This window comes from Choloepus didactylus, chromosome 10, assembly GCF_015220235.1.
Source record: "Choloepus didactylus isolate mChoDid1 chromosome 10, mChoDid1.pri, whole genome shotgun sequence".
In the NCBI taxonomy this organism is placed as follows: Eukaryota; Metazoa; Chordata; class Mammalia; order Pilosa; family Megalonychidae; genus Choloepus; species Choloepus didactylus.
Genome location: NC_051316.1, coordinates 14,533,416 through 14,541,577, shown reverse-complemented (window position 1 = coordinate 14,541,577; position 8,162 = coordinate 14,533,416). Strand labels below are relative to the sequence as shown.

The 8,162-nt window shown below is 40.1% G+C and overlaps 1 long non-coding RNA gene across 5 annotated transcripts in view; it reads left to right on the top strand.

The window, feature by feature from the left end:
• Nucleotides 1-559: 559 nt before the first annotated feature.
• LOC119505744 overlaps nucleotides 560-8,162 on the top strand; it is a 310,630-nt gene continuing 303,027 nt past the window's right edge. For all 5 annotated transcript variants that reach the window (XR_005210813.1, XR_005210811.1, XR_005210812.1 and 2 more), the window contains exons 1-2: nucleotides 560-750; nucleotides 4,624-4,753. This is a non-coding gene — a long non-coding RNA (uncharacterized LOC119505744). The remainder of the gene's footprint in view (nucleotides 751-4,623; nucleotides 4,754-8,162) is intronic.

The following is an 8,162-nucleotide window of genomic DNA, read 5'->3' as shown; positions in this document are numbered from 1 at the left end:
GAACTGGTGTCATGAGAGATCAGATCTGCCTTTCTGCTCCTAGATTCATCTCCTAACAATCTCAGCATCCCACCTGAATCTTATAACGAGCCTCCTTTGGGAATACAGCCCGTCAACCCTGGAAACGACAAAGGGAGGACCACGTATAGGTGGCAACTTCTGTCCACATGAGACTCAAGTGTTCATGGAAACTAAAACCTGCAGGCTTTCAATAGATGAATATAAACTTTTTTCTCGATTTAAATGATTAACAGAAAAAAAAAATAGCAGCAGCAAGTGATTTAAATATAGGAAACCACATGGCACTGCTCTCATTAAAATTAACCTAGTAGAAAAAGACAGGCTGTATTCTTCATCAGTTTCTGAGTAATATTGTTTTACCCCTTGAGTTAGAGAATCTACAGAAATACCATTTCTTAAATGACTTGTCTTAGCGGGGTTGTAGTTTCTCAGTAATGCCTCTTGATAGGACTGTTTTGGTGACTTAGATGTGAGAGAATGAACAGTGCTTTGTTTCTGGCTCTGTCGCAAACTGGGTGACTCTGGACAAATCACTGACCCTCTCAGGCTCAGTGTCACTTCAACAACCTGAGATCCTGATTTTGTGTGTTTTAAACGCAGATGCTTACACCGACCACAGAAGAAGAAAGTGTGCTGACACTTCCACCTGGAACGTGGCTAAATGTCTCCCAGGTGACACCGCACTCAGCCGCGTCGCGAAGTAGTCATTGTTAATGCCTTCACTTATAGGTAAGTAGACTGATTCTTCACCAGGTTGCTTATTTCGTCCCCGGTTATAGATGACAGAGTTGGGATTTCCCCGGGTCTTGCTGGCTCCAAAGCTTGGGCTGTCAACGTCAACGGAAGGCCCGCAATTTTGGGAACGTTCATCGTGAACTCTAAAAACGCACATTTTCCTCCCCCCGCGGCAGGGTATTTTCTCGGGTCGGTCCGCACCTGGGCCAGGCACACGGTCGCCGCCCACCCCGGCCCGCTCCGAGCACCTTCTCCTCAGGGGGCTTCAGCCCACGCGTCAGGGGAGCTCGCGGGGTCCGGGGCGCTCGGCAAGGGAATCCCGCTTCAGGGGATCGGGAAACTCCAGCCCTCACCCCCGGAGCACAAGCCCACCCTTTCCTGCAGATCCCGCGCTCTCTCACCCAGGTGTACTCTCAATGCACCGGCATAAACCCGAAGGTTCCAGGTGCTCTTCCACTGTGGCTAGAAGCGGTGGAAAGGAAGAGGCGAGGCTGGGTATCCACACGCACACATGAAGCCCAGAAGACCCTTTCCCAGAGTGCTGCACGGCAGCCGACCCGGGTCAGGACCACATTTCCCATCACCCTTCGCGCCCACGCCTTGACGTGCCTGCGTGGCGTTTCCGCTTTGTTAGAAGGTGGGAAGATGTCCCTGAGCTTCTCACGTGTCCACGTTCGCTTGGAGCCCACAGGTATTATAGGTTATAATACCTTTATGTCAAATGCACGGCGTGGTCCTTCATCACATTCCTACTGTGAGGAAAACAGCTGCCAAACGATGTTGGAGATAATTTCGAAAATTTTAGTACAGACTGTGTGAAATGTTTAGGAACATTGTCGTTGCTCTGGTGAAGTGTGAAAATCAAGTTGAATTACGTAGGAAAGTATGCTGAGTTTTTTTTTTTTTAACAAAAACCACGAATACTGAAATAACGAGGAATGAAATTATACGTTTGTAAATTGACTACGTTTTTAAGATTAAAACCACAAAACATGACAAAAAATAAAATCAGAGAATAGATATTTATTTTGCTATATTTTAATTTTCTGCGTGGAAACATAGTAGAAAGGTAAATAGGAAAAAAAAATGGGTTCTCCGCCAGCACTTTTACAATAAAGAATAACAGCAGTTTTATCGAAGATAAGAAAAAAACAGATAAAGCCAGCAGGCTCTTAGAAAAAAAAAAAAAAAAAAAACTATGTAATATGTTAACAAACACGTAGTGCAAAATAAGAAAATGCTGATTTACATCATGCGTCTTCCACATATGACTCTGCTTAAAATTTAAAAAGCTAAAGTCACTGAAGAAAACTTGGTTTAAGTTTGCTTGATGAGAAGATTAAAAACTCCTCCCAAAATTCCAACTAGAATTTCAAAATGTAAGTATGTTTGTTTCTTTTAAATATTTTATATCTTGTGTGATTACTGGAAAAAAATACAGTTCCAAATTTCATAAAGATTATGATGATGATGATTAGAAATATGTTGAAAAAAACAGCAAGTAAAAACAATTTGGTCCTGTTGCAGTAAACATTCAAGTGCAGGATAAGAGAATTTGGGAACTTTGTATATAAGAGAAATGGTATTGCAAAGCAGTAGAGAAGAATGTAACATTCAATACCTGACTTTAGAATTTTATTTAGGCATCTGGAATAAAATTAAAGCTACATCTGTAGCACTGATATTACAAAAAAGTAACTTCCAAAAGTATGTTTTCAGTGATGTGAACATTTGAAAGGAAATTTGTGAGTTCATTGAGAAAACATGCCTTTTACAATATAAATAAGAAAACACCTAATGCTTCTTTTCCAGAGAACAGTGGCTCTCCCATCCCTCTGGAACCCGGATGGAGATCTTCAACAGTGACAAGACCTACCTACCCCTTGTTGTTTTGGGATCAACAAGGATGTGGAAATTTTAAGTTTTTCATAGTAGTTTTATTAGTCTTTTACTTTTTGGACTTTGGGATTTTTGTGTCTTTTTTTGAAGTGCTGTCCCAACTCTATTTTTTTTTTCAACCAGTTCATACTCTTGTATTCAAATCTTTGAATATCTTTATTTATTTTGGAATAAAAATTAAAATGGAGAAGCAGATTTTCCTCCAAATTAATTATGATCCAGGGTGACATAATCTATTTAATAATCCACCATCGCTTTATGAATTTGGAAATCTGCTTGTATTATATTTTAAGACTCATCACTAAATGATTCTTAGTTTTCAGATTTTTCCTTACTATTCTTACATGCTATTCTCCCAGATAAATGTTAGCCTTAAACCTTTAGTGTTCAACCTCTAAAACAATTATCATGAGATTCTGATTAACATCTTATTGTATTTATGCATTAATTAGGAATAAAATTTTTATAATTGTAAAGTAATAACATGATCCCATCGAAGAAAAATATAATACTCTCCACTGTATATTCTCTGTTTTCTTTAAATCCCTCATACAGGTAGTAGCTTTCTTTAGAGATGTACATCTAGGCAAACATTTATAATTACATTTATAATTTATAATTAAGGTAATATGGCTACCAAATGACTTTCTCTCTCAGGATGCGTGCCCTTGGAACACATCCATCATGTTGTAAAGACTCTGTATTAGTTCCCTAGCTGCTAAGCTGTGGAAAAAAAAAAAAGTACAATGGGTTGTCTTAACAATAGGAATTTATTGGCTCACAGTTGCAGAGACTGGAAGGCTTACTTCCTCTTGGGGTCAGTTATCTTCTGACAGGTGGGCAGTCTTTGGGGTTACTCATTTTTCTGTCACATGGTGATGCAAATGGCAATGGCTTCTCCTTTCTCCTCCAGGTTTCATTGACTTACAGCCCTCTCCCCTCCCCCTACCCGGCCTCCCTTAGTAGCTTCTCTTCTGTGGTCAATTCCTTTGATTGTAAAGAACGTAGCCATATTAGATTAAGGCCCACCCTAATTCATTTGGTTCAGGCACACATTAATAACATCTACAAAGGTCCTATTTACAAATGGATTCACACCCACAGGACTAGGGCTTGGGGTCTGAACCTGATTTCTTTTCTGGGGGATATGATTAAATCCCCAACAGAAATTGAGGCTGCATGAATAATCAATCATGTATGTGAATTCTGGCTGAGAACTCCAGCCAGCCCCCAGTCTACAGCTAGTGTCAAACCACCAGACGTGACTATACAAGCCTTAAAATGATCTAGCCTCCATCTTTGGAGTCTCCCAGTCCAGCCCTAGATATTGTGGATCAGAGACAAGGCATCCCCTTCTGCTTCATTTGAATTCTCAACCCACACAAACAAAGAAAAATGATACATGACTGTGATGCTTTTAAGCCACTAAATTGAGGGTAATTTGTATTGTTGAAATTGATGACTTATATATTAATTTATTCCAACTTACCAAATTTTATTCTTTATTTTACTCAAATTGTATCCATTCACTCACATTTCAATATTTTTATTGCAAGAGATAACAGGAAGAAATATGGAATTTCTTAGGTTTCCAGATCATAAAGAAGAGGCCAAGACTGGAGAAGAGGGTTAATGGGGTGATACTCAGGTGGAATAGGGGACTTCACATAACCCCCATCCCAACCTCCACTACTGATGTTCCAGGAAACAGACCAGGTCTCATCATTCCCATTCTCATGCTTCCATGAATACTGGGGGTCTTAGGCTACCAGGATTCTAGTAATTAATTTCCTGTCTCATTGATCCCATGGTAACTTCCCTCTGGTTCTCTAATTCAAATAGCCTGATTTGTATTTTTTTTATATTTGAGGGCATCAGGTGGTCTGGTTTCTCTCCATAATCTGCAGGGAAGGGCAGTGGACCACAGCAACCTTTCTCTCTCCCCCTTCTTGACTTTCCTTGTCCCAGGGCCAGCTGAGATCTGAAACCATCATTGGTATCTCTGAGCAGAAGTGTTGAGGTCCATCAAGAATTCCAGATGCTTGCATCAGTTGATTTCTCCCACTTCCCAACCCAGGGCTGAAAACTACAAGCCTTGGTAAGAATGCTTGATGTAACCCAGAATGTGTTATGGTTACTCTCCTTTTGGTAGCAAGGAGAGTACTGGTGGATTGATCAGTTATTGATAGAACTGGTAGCAACAGCAATTTCTATGACTTTCAGCTGTTCAAATCCTGGTTGTTGTCAAAGGCAAGACAAGAGACTTGAGCAATGCAAGAGAAAAAGCTCTTTTTTTTTCCTTTGTGTGTGTGTGTGTGTGTGTGTGTGTGTGTGTGTGTGTTCTGGAGCATCATTCCAACATCTATTTGAATTAAGATCTATTGAAAAGTTACACTTTAGTAGAGATAATAGCAGATTAGGTGGTTTATCCTAGCACTTTCTAATTGCGTATATTACACTTTTGCAAACAGATATAAAAACCTTTGTGTATCTGTTTGAAAAAGAAAAAGCTTGGTTTTTTGTTAGGAGGCAGTGAACACTGGTGACTTCCTATTCAGGCTTCCTCTCCTCTACCTAGTAACAGGAATAGTACACTCTGGTATGGATTCCCCATGGTTGGTTTAGGAAAGTGCATATTCTAGGCCCACAGTAGCAGGTAGAGGCCAGACCAAGGGAAATGGCTGCTTTCAAGACTCTTACCATGCTGGGAGTCTCTTTTTCCTAAGGCCATTATATAAAGGTGTCTAGGGTGCAGGTGCAAAAGTGTCTTTGGCAACTGAGGGCACAAGGAACCCATAAGGCCTTGGTTGGAGCTATGAGGGACCCTGAAGATCCTTTCTTATAATATTTACAATATATTGTACCTTACAACACTTGACAATTGCCATCCCGTTTCAAGTCTCTCTGCTTGTGCTGAACTAAACAGTACACAGGTAAATCAACAAGTCTAACCCTGTATTTACTGGCTGAAAGCCTCCTCCTGTCTTATTAAGTATGCCCTCCCTTTTCTCTTCTGAATGGCACATAATGGACCTGGCTGAATGATCAGAACCATTAATGCAAATTGTGTGGGTTCATGTTCCTGGAAAGAAACCATCCCCTTCTGATTATTCCTTTTGGGTCCTTATCTCTTGACTGATATTTCATTGCTGTGAACTGAAAGCATGCAGATAATTATTTAATTCATTTAAAATGATGCATCTGTATTTTTTTGTGCATACACATGTATGCATACAGAGGAAACACAGTTCAAATGTTGGAAGCAGTTACTGCCAGGTGGGGGTGAGGTGGGGAAGGGAATTGCTTTCTTGTTAGATTTCCTTTATTGTTTGAATATTACTTTTTGAAAAGAAAAGTAAATAATTGTTCAGGATTAAACACAACAATTTATATTAGAACTAGTATTATAAAACAAAAAGGAGAGATAAGTCATGAGCTTATTTGGATTTCAACCATTCTATAACCCATGACCTGATGTAGACCAGTCTTACACCAGTGCCCTGATAATTTAAATGTTTAACAAGAACATTAAAGGAAAAATAACAAAGAAAATAAAAATAGAAGCAAAGTACAAGTGTGGTAAATAATAAAATCAACTTCATAAGGCAGAAAAAATCCCAAATACATTTGTAAACCCTTTTGATATAATAGATTTATCTCTCCTGAAAAAAGGGTTTAAAATTCAGGGGACTGTGCAGAAGAGAGAAGCCTGGCTAAAGTTTGGTCAAACTAAGTCAGTGGATATTTAATGGACAAATGGGAGTACATGGACAGAACTCCACAAAGTCTGTCTTAACTTTACATGTCTTTACTTTCAACTTTTATGCGTTTTCTTGTTTTTATGTTTTATGTTTTTGTTTAAGTTTGTTTCTTTTAAAAGCAAATGCAGTTTTTGAAGTTCAATCTAGAAGCATACCCAGTTGCAGTCACTTCCCATTGTCATCCATACCCTAGGCCCCAGCCAACTTCTAACCTATTTTTTGTCCCTGGAGTCTGCATAAGCTATGCATTTCGTATACATGTAATCATACTCTATGTAGTCTTTTGGAACTCACTTTAAATTAGCATAATATTTTCAACATTTTTCATGTGGTGCCATGTGTTGATGGTTCATTTCTCTTTTTTGATGAATAACATTCCATCACATGGATATACCACACTTTATGTATCTATGCATTAGTAATGGAAGTTGATGCTTTTTCAATTTTTTGTCTGTTATGAATAATGTTGCCACGAACATTTGAGTACAAGTGTTCTGTGTGGACATATGTTTTCACTCCTCTTGGTTATATACCTGGGAATGGAATTGCTAAGTCGTATGTAACACTATGCTTTAAATTTTGAGAAACTGCTAAATTGTTTTCAGAAGTCACCATACCAGGTGGGGCAAAATGGTGGCATAGAGAGGTGTGCAATTTAGTTGGTCCTTTACAGCAACTGGTAAATAGCCAGCAACAACTAGTAAATAGTCTGGAACAACTGTTGGGAGACATCCATGACTTTTCACACATCATACACCAGTCAGGAATGTGTGGAATGTCTGGGATTTCAGCATAAAATAAGTAAAAACTGTGGATCAGTGCTCCTTCCCTGACACAGCAGGCTGAGCTGCAAAACTTGACTGTGGGAGAAAGAAGCAGTTCCTGCCGGGAGCAGATGGGGCCAATTGCAGCCAAGCTCCAATTGCAGTTTTAATTTAACAAATCTGGACTATTGAATACAACATACAAGCATAGATAGGCCCTGAGCAAACAGGAATCTGTGGTTCCTCCCAGCAGAGAGGAGGCAGGGCTGAAGAAAAAAAAAAGAAGAAAAAATATATATATGTGTATATATATGTATATGTATGTATATACATAACTAAATAAAAACAGAGGCTTTTGGTGACACTTGAACTCAGAGTGCTGGAGAATGGCTGTGTCCCAAAAAAGGGGGCACAGAGAACTGGGTACAAACTCTGGTCAACTGGCGAAACTGAGGGGCTAGAGACTGGCTCTGAAAAGGGGCTTTTGTTCTTTTTCCATTTTTTTTCCTCTCATTCTAAGCAGCTCATTAGGGAAAGTCTCAAGCATTTTCAGTTGTCACCTGCTGACCCAGGCAAGGGTAGAATTGAGAGAGCCAGAGAGACAAAGGAAGAATTCAAGTGTAGAAGAGAACTCCCTGGGGGGAGGGTGTTTCTTCCTTAAGAAAAGGGGGGGCAGGGCCCAGCTCAAGTGGCAACCCGCCCTCAGGGAACTCAGACCCCAGGGCCTGGGGGAAAACAAACAAATTAGAAACAGCTTAAGCTTGGCTTCTGACTACCTTGGCCCCTGGCCAGGACTGGGTCCACTGTGAATTAAAGGGACCTCACCTCTTTATGCTGGTGGGGAGCTGTGGGCTGACAAGTGCCACCTGCTGGGCAGGATAGGAGAAGCACCAAGGCTAGACGCCTCACAGGAAAGTTTGACAACCTACTCCTCAGGGAAACTTGATACTGATTACACCTTCCTTTTGAGACCTGGGCCCAT